The sequence below is a fragment of the Onychomys torridus genome, chromosome 9 (genome assembly GCF_903995425.1).
Source record: "Onychomys torridus chromosome 9, mOncTor1.1, whole genome shotgun sequence".
NCBI lineage: Eukaryota > Metazoa > Chordata > Mammalia > Rodentia > Cricetidae > Onychomys > Onychomys torridus.
Genome location: NC_050451.1, coordinates 100,029,601 through 100,047,978, shown reverse-complemented (window position 1 = coordinate 100,047,978; position 18,378 = coordinate 100,029,601). Strand labels below are relative to the sequence as shown.

The following is an 18,378-nucleotide window of genomic DNA, read 5'->3' as shown; positions in this document are numbered from 1 at the left end:
GCATTGCCTATCAATCATTACCCAAGAAAATATACCCACAGACTTGAGTCCAGCAAAATCTTTTGTGGGTATCTGCTCAACTTAGTTTTGTTTTTCCCACATGACTCTCATTTGAATCTGGTGACAAAAACTACTCAACACACCCAGTGTTTAAGAGAGTGTCTGTAATCCTATAACATGTGCTTGAATAAGAAAAATGTAAACAACAATTTTATATCATAATATAAGGTTTCTACTGATGTCAATTACTCATGCTTTCAATTTATTTCATTATGTTCTCTTTCCATAAAGTTTATGTCTTGCTCAAAGAACAACCTACAGCAGTATGTGGATTTTTTCTCAGAATTTCTATAATTAGTTGTAGATGTATCCGGCTTGTTAAATAAGAAACACAGAACCGATTGCAGAGTTAAAAACCACGAGGTCAGAGCAAGAGTGGAAAACCTTACCCTTCACTGCTTCTGCGGTTCTTCCTCTCCGCAAGAGACCTACTTCTCTGCGTCCTGTCTATTTAAAAACTTTCTGTTCTCCTCTCTCATTGGTTGTAAACCCAGCCACATGACCTCCTCATCACTGCCTGTTTGTACAGACCTCCAGGTCTTCTATGGTTGGTATTGAGGCGTGTGTCTGCCATGCTGGCTGTGTCCTTGAACACGCAGAGATCTGCCTAGCTCTGCCCCCCAAGTGCTGGGATTAAAGGCGTGCCCCACTACTGCGCAGCTTCTGCTCTGGCTTGCTCTGACCTCAAGGCAACTTTATTGACATACAAATAAAATCACATTTCAATACAAATAAAATATCACTATAGTTAGTGTGGTGAAGCTTCTTTAATTGACTCATTTTTCCTCCCATGTAGAATATATCCCTCAGAGGCACAAGTACTTTGGTGAATAAAGAGGAAATGGAAATAATAAACTTCCCCGACTCCTACATACACAAATAGCCATAGTCATGTAGTTGTTTTAAATTGGAACTACTTCCACTTTTAATCCAATTCTTTTAGCTGAAATGTATAAGTTTGGGCTCAGAAAGACATGAGACTAAATGTTAATATGAGGGGAACCACTTTTACATATAAAAAAGGGGGGTTATCTTAAATTCATAAGGCCTAAAGCATATCGGTTTCATTTTACTTCTCTGTCTTAGACAAAAATAAATTGTGTATTATGCTTAAAATTACTCTAAGTCATCACTTACATTTTCCTCAGATAATCCAAATCAAAAGAGATGTTTCTGAAGTTTGACTTTTCTTTGTTTTCTATATTCTATATGAGGCAGCCCCCTCCCTTACGTGTGGGGGGGTGGTTATGTGTATGTATATAAATATTTGTATGCATGTGTATGTAGAGGTTAATAATATTGTCTAAATTTTTAGTTCTATTATATGTGGCTTTATTTTCTTTTACTTTTTTATATGTGACTTTAGATTAACACTATAAAATATATAACTGACTTTTATATACAGAGCAAGATATCTCATGCACTGGGTATTGACATTTTCCCAAAATAATCATCTTTTAAAAATAACATTTACAACCACTTAACTATCTCTTAAGTAAATAAAATTAAAAAATACAGTGCTACTAAGTAAAAACTCCACTGCCAGGAGTGGGTTATTATCTTGTTGAGCCTTGGTCAAATATGTCCCACAAATTTCCCACAGACCTCACAGGTTATTGTCAAGAGTACTGGTTATACTCCACAACTTGATGGTAAAGCCTTGCTGTGGAAGAAACAGTTATGTCAGTTAATGGAGCGACTGATGTCATGCCCAACACAAACCTTCGTGATTATGGACTAGCACTCACTGTCCTAGGGATTTACTTGGCATGCTGTCAGAGGAAAATAAATAATTACCATGATCACATATACAATTCCTGAAACCCACAAAGCCAATTACTTGAATGTGGTGGTATTGTGTTCCCCAAAATATTATGCACCCTAATAAACTTATCTGGGGTCAGAGAACAGAACAGCCACTAGATACAGAGGCCAAAAATTGGTGGCACTCATGCCTTTAATCCTATCACTTAGGAGGCAGAGATCCATTTGGATCTCTGCGAGTTCAAGGCCTCACTGGAAACAGCCAGGAATGGTGACTCACACCTTTAATACCTGGAAGTGATGGCAGAAAACAGAAAGGTATATAAGGCGTGAGGACCAGAAACTAGAGCTGGTTATGCATTCAGGCTTTCGAGAGATTCGTTTTGGATAAGGACACAGAGTCTTCCAGTCTGAGGAAACAGGATCAGCTGAGGACCTGGCAAGGTGAGGTGGCTGTGACTTGTTCTGTTTCTCTGATCTTCCAGCATTTATCCCAATACCTGGCTCCAGGTTTGTTTTATTAATAAGACTCTTTAAGATTCATGCTATACTTGAAAACAATTTTAAATAAAAAAGTAATTAATTAAAATAAAAAAAGGAGATTAAGAAAACATTTTGGGGACTAGAAACGTGAGTCAGCAGTTGAGAGCACTGACTGCTCTTCCAGAAGCCAGGGTTTAATTCTCAGCACCCACAATAAACACAAAAATGTTAACTATTTAACATTTATATAGACTAAGATTCTGGAATCACCAGATGAAAAGGACAACAGTGTCCTCCCAGACCCTGGATTAGGCACAAACCATTCCCAAACACCAGTTTTCACATAGAGATCCTTCACCAAGCAGGAAGAAAAGTTCAAGCGGTTGCTTCTGTTTCAGGCAGAAAACAGCAGCAATGACCTTGCCAGTATAATTTTTAAGAAGAGAAAAAGGAGAGTTCTGCGTGAGAATGTGCTAGGATGGGGTGGTATACTTTGAATGGGCATTTTAGTTAGGTGAATGAAAGGGGGATTTTGGTCACTGGACTTTAATACTTTGATATCTGGATCTTGGTATTCAGCCTCAGGAGGAAGAAGTGACCAACTAAGGGGATAGATCCGATGGCTAGCCATAGGGATGTAATCTGATGGTTTTTAGGGAGGAAAAGGGAATGCTGGAGAAAAGCAATGCACGCCAGAGCTGCTGTGCCTGCCACTCCTAAGTCGGTCAGAGTCCCTTCACCCAAAAAGTAAACGGTTTTGCTTTTTTTTTTTTTTTTTTTTGAGACAGGGTTTATCTGTGTAGCTCTGGCTGTTCTGGAATTCACTCTCTAGGTCAGACTGGTTTGGAACTCACAGGGATCCACCTGCTTCTTACTCCTGAGTGCTGGGATTAAGGGTCTGCTCCATGACAGCCTAACTCTGCATTCATTTAATAAATTTTATTTAATAAAATAGCAGTAATAGTAAGAATAATATGGATACATATAATTAAACAAATCACTAACTGTCCATTATATAGTCTAATAAATATAGACCACTAAGTGTGTTAACTATTAGAATGCAAGTACATGAAAAACAGATTGTGTGAAAAGCAAGATATTCAATGGTCATGTTGATTTAATATGTTAAGCATATTATCACAGAGTAATTGGAACTTGAAAAAAACACACAATTTTCCAAATTAAATTTTGTAGACTCATCCTATACAGACACAACCACAAAAACAAAATTACAGCTATGAGAAGCAAATTTATTTGCATTTGCTGGAGATAAAATTATAAAAGGGAGAAGAGCTATGCAAGATGGTGGATGAATATATAGGCTCAGCTGTTAAAGGCTAGGCTCACAACAAAAAATATTTTTCTAAAATTAAGTTGTTTGGCTTAAATTTCACAAAGAATTCTCTAATTTGAATTAAGTCCTACTCAACAAAAAATTAATGGCTGGTTCTGGAAATCATACTAACTACTCAGTACTAATGAAATCATAGTTATTGGAGGGCAATCTCCAACCTCTAATTTATTTAACTAACATAACTCTTGTCAATAATATAGATGTGTAAAAAGAAAAATATTTTTATAATATTTTATTATATTATTTTATATTATAGGTGTGTGTGTGTGAGAGAGCCATGTGCACATTCGTATGTTCATGTAGTAATAATTAGAGAAAAAGAGGCCATGAATTTAAAGAGGAGTGGGAAGAGCTGTTTGAGATAGAGTCAACTATTTGGATAGAGGAAAGGGAAGGGAGAAATGCTGTAATTGTGTTATAATTTCAAAGATAAAAAATAATTATAGATGTAACCAATGTCACCTTCACTTATTTCAGTCCAAGTAAAATCTATTATTTGACCAGAGAAAAGAAGAGTCCTTAAATGAATTTATCTGGCTATAATTGTTGTCATGTCATCATGACTCAAGTATTAAATTACTGATGATGTCAGATATAGGTATGCAAATTTCTCTCTTGCACTGAAAGCAGTTAAAACTTCATGTATTTTAACAACAAGAATGCATATGTAAGGGATGGCATGTAATGTGTACCTTTCCAAAGTATTATGTACTAGTATACTTAACTTAGATTCCTAAAGGATTGTAAGCCATTTGGATATTACTATTCTTATCTCACTGTGAAGATGATGAAATTATGGCCAGCAAATAACATATGAAGAACTATATGGTTCCAGAACATGTGTCTTCTTAGAAAATGAAGTTGTTTATGAGAAGATAGACAATATATCTGCTTTATATCTATGAACAGCTGTACTAGATTTTCCCTCTCCTGAGCATTTTTTTGTTACCAGAATTTTTTTGTGTAATTATTATATGAAAAACAGATTTTGTATATTAGCCTCTGTGATGAGACTTCTTGCTGTTCAAAGTAGAAGATGATTTTTGGAGTTAATTGAATACACAGCTTGATATCCCATGCAGCTTAAATACAGAAACCTCATGCACAGAAATTAATGTATAAATAAGCTATGCTAAGTGTTAATGGAGATGAATTGGCAGAAGACAAGGAGTTTTGCTCTACAGTTATTAAAAAGTGATCAAACATTCTTAACATCCGATATATGGAAATGACAAAGGACATCACTTCTGCTAAGTAAATGCTCATCATCTCAAGCAAACACACAAGCAGGAGGAGCCACGTGACATCTCACACCGAAGAGGTCGCTCTAGAGCCAGTAAGAGACTATTATGCTTTTGCTTTCTCATATACAATATATTGCTTAGGCAAACATTTATTTTCTGGGAAAACAGTATCAGTTTCCTTGTTTTACAACTGCTAAATCTGGTACTTTGTGAAGTTAATAGAACTTAGAATATAATGACCAACTGCTAACTGATCCATCGTCACCTACGTTACTACACAATTTCTTTTCTCTTTTCTTTTATTTCATTTCTTTTCTTTTCTCTTCTCTTCCTTTTTTATCACTTCTTTCCCCCTTTCCTCTCTCTTTTTTCTCCCTAATCCCTTTCTTCCCTTCTCTCTACCTCCTTTCGCGCTCGCGCTCTCTCTTGCTCTCTCGCTCTCTTGCTCTCTCGCTCTCTCGCTCTCGCTCTCTCTCGCTCTCTTCTTGTCTATTTACTTTGAGACTGGCTCTGTATGTAGTCATTGCTCTTCTAGAAATCATTATGTAGAACACACTGGACTCCAACCTACAGAGATCTGCCTGCCTCTGCCTTGCCTCCCTTGTGATAAATTTTCTCTCCTTTAAGATCATCTAAGAAATCACTTTTTAAATAAGAACCTATCTAAAAGCTAAGATTACAGTAGTAAAGATTTTATTTGATGAATGAATATAACAAACAAATATGTAGCAGCATACTATATTAATGAAAAAAAAAAGTGTGAAGGTATAATATCTCCAACATAATTTTAAGAAGGTCTCCATATGTAATATATAGAAATATTATTCAAAGGTTCCTGAAAGGATGGCAGCAAGTAAAGGAGGCATTTTTACAAACATATCAACCAGTTTAGATCTTGTGCTTTTTCTTACATGTTCATTACATTGTATTGTTTACTTATGATATGTATAGGTTTCTATAAATATAAGAAATAAGTGTATGCATAAATGTGAATATGTATAAATACTCAAATCTAAAATATATATATTTGTGTAGATTCTAAAATAAATTTTAATTCTGCAAGGAAAAACAAATTTATATCTACTAATAACTTTATCTTCTACTTATTCTCTTTACAACAATTAGTTCACATAGAATTGTTTTATTGATAGATAAGTGTAATTGTATATAAGGAAGCAAAAAGCATAGGATATATTAAGACTTGCATACATAATTGTTAGAAAAGTACTTACACATATATTTTATTCACCTGTATGTGTTTGTGTACCCATAGAATTAAATATATGCATTTTATACATATTCCAAAAATCTTAATCACAATCCTGGGAGATATTGTAAACCTAACATCTCTAATTCCTTCATTTTCATTTAGGTCATTAATTTCTGTTCTAATGTACCCATCCGCTAACTTACTTTCCAGATAGTGAATAAAAGCAAAGGATATTTCCTTTGCTAATGCCTCTTAGGGGTGTTCCTATGATAGCTGTATAGATTTCCTCCTGATAGCAAAATAGTACATGGAACACAGGAAAAGCCAATTCTGATACATACAAAGGAAATCCAGATGAGAAGACAGAGAGATGTTATTTTATAGACAAAGACAGAGTGCTAATAGGAAGGTGTGAAACATAGATATGGTTTGTGTTTTGGAAAATTTTTATGTGTATGCAAGCTGCATGTCCAAATGTGTATCCACGCTTAGGAAAATCAAAAGACAATGCTGGGTTTGTTCCTCATATAGCATATATTGATTGTTGTGGCATTGTTCATCAGACTGAAACTTACTAATTAGATGCTGAATGGCCAGCAAGTTTAAAAGCCTGGACTTTCTTCAGTTACTTAGTGTTGAGGTACTAATAGAAACCATCATACCAATAATTGTTGATATAGGATATAGGATGAAGCACAAATCCTCATGCTTGCAAATAAGCACTGTACTGATTGAACTATCCCTCCAAACCTGGTTAAGAACATAGTAAGGAAACCTTCCTATACTCTGGGAACTGTTCTGGCTCAAGATAAAGATTATGTTAAATTTTAAATTAAGTATCATACTTGTTTGTTTTTAATCACCTTATGTCCTAAAAGTCAATATGAGTTTTATAAATGCTGACCTAAAGCTATAAGTGTGACATGCATGTAAAGACACCAAATACTTAAAGATTTTATGAATCTTACATTGTAGATATCTTTGTGTCACCTGTAGAAGATTACTCTAAATAACACTTTTGAAGTTTCAGATATTTATATAATACACTTGATTATGTTCATCCACCACTATGTGACTTCAATCAGCCCAGTACCCCACATATTTCTCCAAGCTTCATATCCTCTTTTTTATTTTTATTCTCTTTTCAGTCTGAATAACCTTCTGAATCCAATTAGTGCTATCAACATTCACAAGGATTTGGTTATCAGCTGGAACATATGCAACCTACCAGTTACAATATTGCACAAAACTTATTCTTCTTCCATGAGTAGCCACCATTTACAAAAGGCTCCTCCTACAGAGCTGGAGTTTCTGGGGAACCTTCACGAGTAGTGCTAGAATACTGACAGTCTTGGTTGTGTGCAAGGCTTGTGCACATAGCTTAAACTACTATGAGTTCATATATGCAGCAGCTATGGCATGTTGGAAGTTTGTATTTCACAGCACTCCTCTCCAGTAACTGGCTCTTTTATTCTTCCCACATCTTCTTACATAAAGTTCCCTGAGCTTTGGCTGGTGAGAGGTTGATATTAATGGTCTATACACATCTGAGCATTCAAGAATTACATATAGTAAGTACTTTGGCCAGTTTTTTTTCTTCTGCATTTATCATACCCCACTGCATGAAGAAGGTTCTCTGTCCAAAATTGAGAGCAGCATAAAAAAGTAGTGGTATAGTACAATTATTAAGAATGATTTTGACAACAGAACCATTTAGCAAATAGCAACTGTAGGTTCCCATAGTAACAGCAATCTCCCAAGTCATGATCTTTTGACCAATTTTATAGAATAAAACACAAATTTTATCCTGTAAAGCAGGCCTCATTGCCAATTGGAAAGGGGTAGGTTATCCCAATATTCTTATTGCCACTATTGCACCAAAGGAGACATCCTGCCCAGCAGATTAGTGTTTAGAATATAAGGACCATTGCTGGGTAAGAATATTGATTACATGTCTCCTCAGCAGCCTGTATAGGACCTTCTGGTCCCATGGAAGCTTGATAGCAAGGAAAGCATTTCCTATATAATCCAAAGTTGATTTTTTTATGTTCTGAATCTTAATTGCATTGTAGTTTCTATAATAAGATCTTAACATTTAGTTATGATTAGCAGCAAAGAAACTGTGTTAATTTGTGGTGTTGTTGGGGCCTACATGACCAATAATTAAAAGGGAAATATCCCAAGGCTAATAATGAGATTATAACTTAATAATTCATATCTCATAGGAAAAGATATAAAGATATATAGCTATGTAGACATATATGTGTATTTATACACATATAGTACATAGACTATAACATGTAATGCATATATTACATAAATGATTATCTTAGTATGTGTCTGATTATGTATATATTATATGTGATATTTTAAAAATGATGTAATATATATATCACAAATTACTATTTTTCTATAAGGCTTCTTCATGTATTCTCACTTTTGTGTAACCCGTCTCCTCCCTTGTTCTCTCCCTCATCTCTCATTCCTCACTTAAGCTTTTAACTCCTAGTGTAATCCTATTTTACTTTCCTCTCTCTCTTACTCTACTGACTTTCCTTATTGAATGTTTTCTCCTTGGGCTGTACGTTGGGAGGACATATGTTTCCATATCTGTAATTAAATAATTACCTCGCCCCTTCCTTTTCTCCCTCCAACCTTTCCCATTCCCGTTCTACTCCATCTCTAATTGATCCTTTCTCTGTACCCCTCAGCTTTGTAAGACTGCTGTAGCATAATGTTGGGGACAGACTGGAAATGAGCAGGTGGAAAGGTGAAGTAGATGACAAAGATTGACTCTTTCCTACAATTGTTGTAGAGGCTCTTGTTTGTCAGTGTTTCACAGTGTACACACTAAAAATCATTCATCCCTGAAAACAGCATATTGCCTATAGATTTATTGCCATCTTATTCCATGTCATTTCTAATGGCTAGTAACTCATATACAGAAGAATGTGTGCCCTGATCCAGACAGTATGCCACCACACATTTTAAAATTCATAGATCACTTCGCATTTCATTGAAGTGCATAGACCATGAAGTTTCACTGCTTCTCTTTCACATTCAGCATGCATGTGTAGCTGCTTCATTATTTTACGTGCCTCTTCCTAGTTCTTGACTTACACAGTATGCTGGTACCACTGTAATAAATTAACACTGTTTTATTCTGCTATGATCATAAAATCAAGCTTTTTCAATATACTCTGAGTGGAGCATAGGTACTAATACTGACCTCTGTCATGTTAGTGAAATATATTGCTCTCCTTTCAAAGCATAAGAGACTTCTCCAAATGAAAAAAATATTTCCACCTAAACTAAGCATACAACTTAAATGAAGACAAACTAAAGTCTGCTAAGCATTTAGAGGAATCCTTCGGGCTCAATAGATTCAAAGTGTAGGGCTTATCCAGCTGTATAAAATAATGATCACGTGATTTATGCACTCCAAGGTTTGAGAGGTGGCTGAATAATTAAGAGATCTGTCTACTCTCCCAGAGTACCTACGTTTGATTTCCAGAACAATCATGGCAGATCCCAGAAAATCTGGAACTCGAATTCTCGGGCACTCAGTGTCTGGCCTCTTGGGTCTCAGACATTCAAATAGTATACAGACATACATGCAGGTAAAATAGCCACATTACATAACTAAAGAAACATAATTAAAACTAATACGCTCCTCCTTGGGAAGCATACAAGCAAGCACTTTAGCTTGTCTGTGAATGTCTGTTTTCTTCACAGTGTCAATTTTTTGAACTGGCCCAGATATGTAGTGTTATAATCCTGTTATTTTGGTGAAGAAAAGATATAGCACTGAAACTTTTATTCAGTTTCACTCAGTCACCAGCCCATCCTTTGAATAACTGAGGTAAGAACTGTCTGTTTTCAAAAAGCTTACTACCAGTCAAGAACTGGAGAATTAGTAGTAAGTAAGTTTCATCAACCAAAAGCCCACTAATACCCAAGTTAAGTTGATTAGCCTATATCTACTCAATTCTACTATGATGAATGGACATGGTCACACAGTAGCCATTCACAGAAAAGCAACTCAAATCTGTGTCTACTGGAGCATGGATAGTTCTGTTTTTCCTGGTGTAGTTATCAGAGACGGCATTCACAGGTCCTACTAAGAAGGCTGATGGAGATACTGTGTTCAGTTAGGGACTTGTTTGCTTGCAGAGGTAGGTATCAATTTTAAATTCTCATATACATAATGCAAACTTTTTACTGAGTAACTGCTTCCATAGTTAACTTAAAAATTTTCTTTGAGATTAAAATATAATTACAAGGTTTAGCCCTTTCTTCCTTTTCCTTCTTCAATCTTAAAGAATCATTTCTGGTCATAACCCTGAGTTAGGAACCTGAGTTGAGAATTACAGCTCTCAGACATCATTTAGAAATACAGACATTGTATTTCAATGTCAGTCAACTTCCAAATTTTAAATTTAGAAATTATTCATCAGCGTATTTAATCAAATGGCAAGTCAACACATTCACAATATATTTTATTTTGGTGAATTAAAATCTTTACTTTGAAACCACCAAAATATCTGTGGTTAAATCATTCTCTTATATTTTGCCCAAGTTTTCAAACACCATGTTTATCTGTTTCATTACTGGAGACAGAAAACAATACCACCTTTGCCATCATGAATTACCACTAAAAGCTTCCCTTGCCATTACCCACTCCAACAAATAAAGCAACCAATCACACTTTATATATGACAGCTGTTCCTCTAACTTTATGAAATTCTAATTTATCACCAAATCAGTGTCACGTTCATTCCCTTATAAATGTACAAGAGGATCTGATACATGTATTGCTCTTTTATAAACAATTAACACCCAATTTTTTATTATTTCAAGCATTTTTTTTTGAGATGGATTTTCCCTGTATAGCCTTGGCTCAAACTCACTGAGATCTTCCTGCCTCTGCCTCCTAAGTGCTGGAATTAAAGGCATGTGCCACCATTTCCTGCCCATTTCAAGTATTTTATTGTTTTAGAAATCATAAAGTAATCCAATACTAATCAAAGTTTATTTTATTTATGGTTTCCTTAAGCTACTTCCTACTGTTTGAACTAGTAGTTAACACTCATGATCTGTAATAACATAAAAGAGAGATAATTTATATCTGTAAATTTAATTTTCTTCTGTTCCTATAAGGAAACACTCAAGGATGAATACATGAGAGAGAAATGAGTTCTAAATTACTTCATACTTTAAATATAAGTTCATAAGAATTTTAGGGGGGATCAAAGACATATGATGATATCACTTTACAATAACCTACTACTCTATAAATAACTAATGGAACACCAGCAAATTTATCCTACAATTGAGAATATCAAAATATTCTGAAGTAGTCTCTCCCATAATCTAATTTCCTATCGATTGTTCTTATTCCATAAAGATTTTGCCTCTCTCTCTCTCTCTCTCTTGGTTTCAGAATTTTAATTTTATGGAGTTTTTTTTTTTTTTTTGGAACCACAAATTTATAATGGTCAAATTATAAAAATTTTTGCAGTAAATGTTCATGGAATTTTTTCAGAGTAGAAAAAAACTGTATACTATGTACCATTTTCACTGATTTTCTTGCAAAATTATTCAGCCTAATATGCTAATTTCAAGAAAAAAATTATTGGACATTATAAAGCAGCTATATTGTTCTCTACAATAAAATTTAATCATTTGTGAGTTGAAAATTAATCAAAAGGCAATAGCAGATCAGAAAAATAATTTGGCAAGATGATGGACTTAAAGGCACTTTAAAGTTGTTTAGTTAAATTGCTATGGACACCCAGAGGCAATATGTGTTTTTTCATGAACAGAATCCATTCTGTCAGTCAGAGAGCAACAATCATTTCTTCAGCAAGGTACAGAAATAACTTACATAAAAATCATGAGTATAATACTTAGCTTGATTTCTTCATGTAGACACTTTTTTAAAATTTATTTTATTATTATTATGTGTTTTAATTTTATACATCAGCCATGCGTTCCCCTGTCCTCCCCCTCCCACCCCCCCCCCCACCTTCTCCCCAGCTCCTCCCCTCCATTCCCATGTCCTCCAGGACCAAGACACCCCTGAGGATTCATTTAAACCTGGTGGATTCAGTACAGGAAGGGCCTGTCCCCTCCTTCCAGACTGAGCATGTGTCCCTGTGTAAGCCCAAGGCTCCAAACAGCCAGCTCACGCACTAAGGACAGGTCCTGGTCCCACAGACTGGGTGCCTCCCAAACAGATCAAGCTATTCAATTGTCTCACTTATCCAGAGGGCCTGATCTAGCTGGGGGCTCCTTAGCCGTTGGATCATAATTCATGTGCTTCCATACAATTGGCTATTTGTCCCTGTGCTTTTTGCAATCTTGGATTCAACAATTCACGCTCTTGCACTCCCTCCTCTTTCTCAACAGTTGGACACCTGGAGCTCCACCTGGGGCCTGGCTGAGGATCTCTGCATCCACTTCCATCAGTAAGTGGATGAGAGTTCCAGCTTGACTGTTAGGGTGTTTAGCCATCTGATCACCAGACCAGGTCAGATCAGGCTTTCTCTCGACCATTGCCAGCAGTCTACAGAGGATATATCATTGTGGATTTCTGGGGACCTCTCGAGCACTCCGCCTATTCCTGTTCTCATGTGGTCTTCATTTATCATGGTCTGTTATTCCTCAGTCTCCCTTTCTGTTCTTGATCCAGCAGGGATCTCCTGATCCCCTAAGCTTTCTTTCCCTCAAATCTTGCCCTTCATGACTCCCAGTGTCGTCCAGGTTGTTCATGTAGATCTCATCCATTTCTCTGTCATTGGATGTTCCCTGTGTCTTTCCTAGGGTTCTGTTTTCTAGGTAGCCTCCCTGGAGTTGTGTAGCAGTCTAGTCATCTTTGTTTTACATCTAGTATCCTCCTATGAGTGAGTACATACCATGTTTGTCCTTCTGAGTCTGGGTTACCTCACTCACTCAGGATGATATTTTCTAGATCCATCCATTTGCCTGGAAACCTCATGATGTCATTGTTTTTCTCTGCTGAGTAGTACTCCATTGTGTATATGTACCATATTTTTTTTATCCATTCTTCAGTTGAAGGGCATCTAGGTTGTTTCCAGGTTCTGGCTATTACAAACAAAGCTGATACAAACCTAGCTGAGCAAATGCCCCTGTGGTATGATTGAGCATTCCTTGGGTATATGCCCAAGAGTGCTACAGCTGGGTCTTGGGGGAGATGGATTCCCAATTTTCTAAGGAAGCGCCATATTGATTTCCAAAGTGGCTGTACAGGCTTGCATTCCCACCAGCAGTGGAAGAGAGTTCCCCTTGCTCCACATCCTCTCCAGCATATGCTGTCTTCTGTGTTTTTGATCTTAGCTACTCTGACAGGTGTAAGGTGGTATCTAGAGTTGTTTTGATTTGCATTCCCTGGACAATTAGGGATGTTGAGCAATTCCTTAAATGTCTTTCAGCCATTTGAACTTCCTTTGGGGAGAATCCTCTGTTTAGTTCTATAGCCCATTTCTTAATTGGACTGTTAGGCATTTTGATGTCTAATTTCTTGAGTTCTTTATATATTCTGGATATCAGCCCTCTGTCAGATGTGGGGTTGGTGAAGACCTTTTCCCATTCTGTAGGCTGTCGCTTTGTTTTGTTGACCATGTCCTTTGATCTACAAAATTCTTCTCAGTTTCACCAGGTCCCATTGATTGATTGTTTCTCTTAGTGTCTGTGCTACTGGTATTATATTTAGAAAGTGATCTCCGGTGCCAATGCCAAGAGTACTTCCTCAAGCTCTACTATAGAGCTACCTTAATAAAAACAGCTTGGTACTGGCATAAAAACCGACATGTGGACCAATGGAATTGTATTGATGACCCTGACATTAACCCGCACACCTATGAACACATAATTTTTGACAAAGAAGGCAAAAAATGTACAATGGAAAAAAGAAAGCATCTTCAACAAATGGTGCTGGCATAACTGTATGTCAATGTGTAGAAGGCTGCAAATAGATCCATATCTGTCACCATGCACAAAACTTAAATCCAAGTGGATCAAAGACCTCAACATAAATCCAGCTACTCTGAACCTGACAGAAAAGAAAGTAGGAAGTACTCATGTAGACTCCTTTATGAGTTGGGCCAATCTCTTAAAGGCTATATCCATCTGCTCTGGACTAGCCAGAGAGAAGGATTCTCTGAAGAAGGAAGTGGGGGCTGAGTTGTTGATGAAGAAACCATTTCCAAGAACAAATAGGACCTCTTTTTCCATAGCCTTTTCTTCAATCAGTTGTTTTGTATCGGGGATTCCTTTTACTTTAATCCATAGAAACAACCCAGGCTTGGGAATGTGACACTCAGCCAAACTACTTAACCACTTGTCTACAGCTGCTAACATTGCACTCCTCTGGTCCTTGTAGAAGTCAATAGTTCTGTCATTATGAGCCAGGAAGCCGTCTTCTCCCCATTGGTACAGAAGCTGTGATATCATTAGCTGTGAGAAAGTGCAGGGAGGTAGTGTTGAAACTTGTGTATGTAAAACAGTCTGCTCTATCAAGGACTTGGGGCCAATCATAAACCCTACTCTCAACCCAGAGGAGATGATCTTGGAGAAGGTATCAGCTTTGATCACATATGCCCATCGACATCCATGGAGAGAAAGGTTAGGACCCAGGGCTTGTTGAACTGGAGAAAATAGTAAGGATTGCGTCTATGATGAGGAAATCACATTTCATTGCAAGCTCATAGATTTCCTTCTTGAGGTCACCTGTCAACAAGTAGCCTGTAGTGTTGTTGCCATTTGGGATGGTATGAAGTAATTTTGGAATCTTTTTCATGGGCTCCTTGGAATTTTCTGGTTTCTACTGGGAAAGTATTCTTTTGAGATCCTCTGGAAAAATCCCATGCTCATCACTGGGGACATTAATAATGTTGCTACCCAAAGGTTTCATCTTTCTGTGCCCTGCCATCTTATTTCCTCTTTGCCTGTCTCTTAATACCCCTACACTAAGTGGGCGGGGGAAGCTCATCAGCTGGGCCAAGGGCTGGGTGCTCTTCGCTCCCCGCCCCCTAGGAAGGTCTGAGACTGGGGCCTCCCACAGCCCTAACCGGGTCTCTCCCCAGAGAGCAGGGCTCCACAAGTGGGCAGACTGGGCAGGAGAGGCCCCGAGTGGGCGATGCCTCCCTCGCCAGAGCTTGGAACAAACTCCTCCTGTCTCTTAATACCCCTAAACTAGGTGCCAAGATCTGAGCACATGAGTCTTCAGGAAATTAAGGAAATGGCAAGCATCAAAGTCTACTTAGTCCCTAATAATTCGCACCATGCACATATGCAGAGTATATTCTCCAATGCCAATAATCTATTTATATTATTTTAGTGCCAAATTAAATGTCCAAAGGCAAATATCCTGTGAATAATGCAAAATTTTCCTGGTATGTATATAAAAGGGAAAAAAACATAAACAAGACAAAGGAAGGAAAACTATTATATATATATATATATATATCTCAGAACCACCAGAGGACTATAGGAACTGTAAATTATTTCTCATGAAATATCAAGAGGAGCCAGGTGACAGTGGTATACAAATTTAATCACAGCACACTGGAGGCCAAGGCTGGCAGATCTCTGTGAATTTGAGGTCAGCCTGGTCTACAGAGCTGGTTCCAGGACAGCAGGACTACGCAAAGAAATCCTGTCTCAAAAAATCAAAATAAATAGACAAATAATAAATAAATAAATAAATAAACAAACAAATACAAACAAATAAAAAAATATATATATATAAATATTAAGAATAATTAAATGAACAAAACAACAAAAAGATCAAGAGAGCTGGCAGTAAGTTCAGTGGTTAAAAGTACTTACTGAGCTAACTAATCATCTGTATTTGGAGTTTAGAAGCCCTGGAGGAAAGATAGAAAGATAGAGCTGACTAGCTGACTAGCTGAAAGGTCTGCTCTGACTTGCTACCAGGGCTTTGGCATGTGTACACACACACACACACACACACACACACACACACACACACACACACACACAGTTAAAAAGAAACTGAGGTTGAGTCACATAGAAATATAATACAAACCCCAAGGAAGTCTGGTACCAGGTATTGGGGTAAATGCTGGAAGATCAAAGAAGCAGAACAAGCTACAGAATTTCTCTGAGGCAATTCTGCCTGAGTAGCAGGCTTATACATGACCTTCTCAGGCTGGTGTATATGATTTTTAAAATCTGGGCAGAGTCTTTGACACTGCAATATTATTTGAATTTAGTGTGCCTGAAGATTTAACAAATATACATATGGTTGCCATAAAAGTTTATTGATTTTGCTATTGAGTTTGCCAGGAAAAGCTAATTCTGGACACACTTGAACCTACTGTAGGGTATCCAAATGTTGTATCAGGAACAATAGTAGAGTCTTGCACCAGATTTACATTAAGAATGACCAGATCCTCTTTTTGAAACTATGTTTTCTTTCTAGTTCTATACTTAAAAAGCCATTTTCCTCAGTATCCTGATGGTTAGCACTCAGCTATGTTTATATTTGGTACCCTCTAGCAGGTTGTTGTTGGAGCACACCCTTTTACATTTTTCTTTTTGTCCATGCTCAGTTTGCATATTTCCAATTTTTATATTCAGTTTCTATATGATCCCCAATCTTAACATAAATGTCATGGAAACCTGTCTAAAGTAACTGTTTAACTGTTGAATACTTTGTTGTTTAGACAGGTTTAGCCAAAGACTATTTCATGACTCTTCATTTCTGTCTTCCCCAAACCCAGAATGTGAATGGAAAGTCCAAGAATCAAGCACTTGTTTGCTCCACAAGACTGAATGTCTCAGATGGTCTTCATTATATGCAGGATTCCCGAAGAAGTAGACTCTAATGTCAGTGAAGGTATGTATCTGCTAGCAAGGCTCTTGGACAAGCAGCCAAAGAGCAAAACCTTCCTTCTTCCTTGTCCTTTTTATAGGCTTCCTGCAGAAGGTGTGGCCCAGATTAAAGGTGTGTCTTCCCACCTCAGTGTAGTCATGTCTTCCTAACTCAAATTTAGATTAGAAGTGAATCTTATTCCAAATTAAGAAAAAAGAAACAAATTAAAACAAGAGAGAGAGAGAGAGAGAGAGAGAGAGAGAGAGAGAGAGAGAGAGAGAAAGAAAGAAAGAAAGAAAGAAAGAAAGAAAGTAAGAAACATTCACAGGTGTGCCCTCTATTTTTTGGGTTTTAGTTCAATTGCTATCAAGTTGACAACCAAGAATAGGCATCAAGAAAATGTCTTAGAGATCCAACATTCTCAGTATTATCTGAATTTCCACTCTCATTTTAAATTCACTTCTTCCCCAAAGAGATATTACTTGATACAGTAAATGTTAGACAACCCTCTAGAAGACACTCTACTTCTGAAAGATGCTCAGTTGCTGTGGGATATCATTGTGTATGCTGTGAATATGTGTTTCTCTGACTGATTGATAAATATAACACTGATTGGCCAGTATCCAGGCAGGAAGTATAGGCAGGGCAAATAGATGAGGAGAATTCTGAGAAGAGGAAGGCTGAGTCAGGAGTCACCAGCCAGACACAGGGGAAGCAAGATGACAAAACAGAACTGAGAAAAGATACCAAACCACATGGCTAAACATAGATAAAAATTATGGGTTAATTTAAGTGTAAGAGCTAGTCAGTAATAAAAGCCTGAGCTAATAGCCAAACATTTATAAATAATATTAATCCTCTGAATGATTATTTTATAAGGGGATGCAGAGCTGCCGGTAAGAGAGATTTGTCTGTACCATGCAGTGCTATGCAGAACACTGGAAAACTTCCAGCTACATTCAATTATTTCTTGACTGACTTTCTTTCACATACAATTTGTCATTAGTGTTGAGACAAATCTTTAATCATATCATGCAATGAATAAAACATTTTCTTTCTTGATTCATAATTTTTACTGTGTAAACTCCATATTACACATATTTAATCATGGTTATCTAACAGGTATATATATATATATATTCTGATACTCATACACTGACCACTGCCTGGGTCAAAACATGTAATCACCAAATATTTTATCCTAAGCAATGATAGTAATGATTCAATTAGTTTAAATACCCAGATTGATGGAATACCTAATGATTATACAACAACAATCTTAGAAGTGCTCTTTGAGAATGTTTCATCACATTTTATTGTATCTTTTATTAGAATCCAAGACAAAAAATAATATATGATTTTGTAGTGATTTAGGCCCAACTTCATGATTAAATGTGTATGT

The 18,378-nt window shown here is 36.7% G+C and overlaps 1 pseudogene; it reads right to left on the bottom strand.

The window, feature by feature from the left end:
- Positions 1-14,215: 14,215 nt before the first annotated feature.
- On the bottom strand, positions 14,216-15,068 carry LOC118590800 (annotated as a pseudogene).
- Between the last annotated feature and the right edge of the window lie 3,310 nt (positions 15,069-18,378).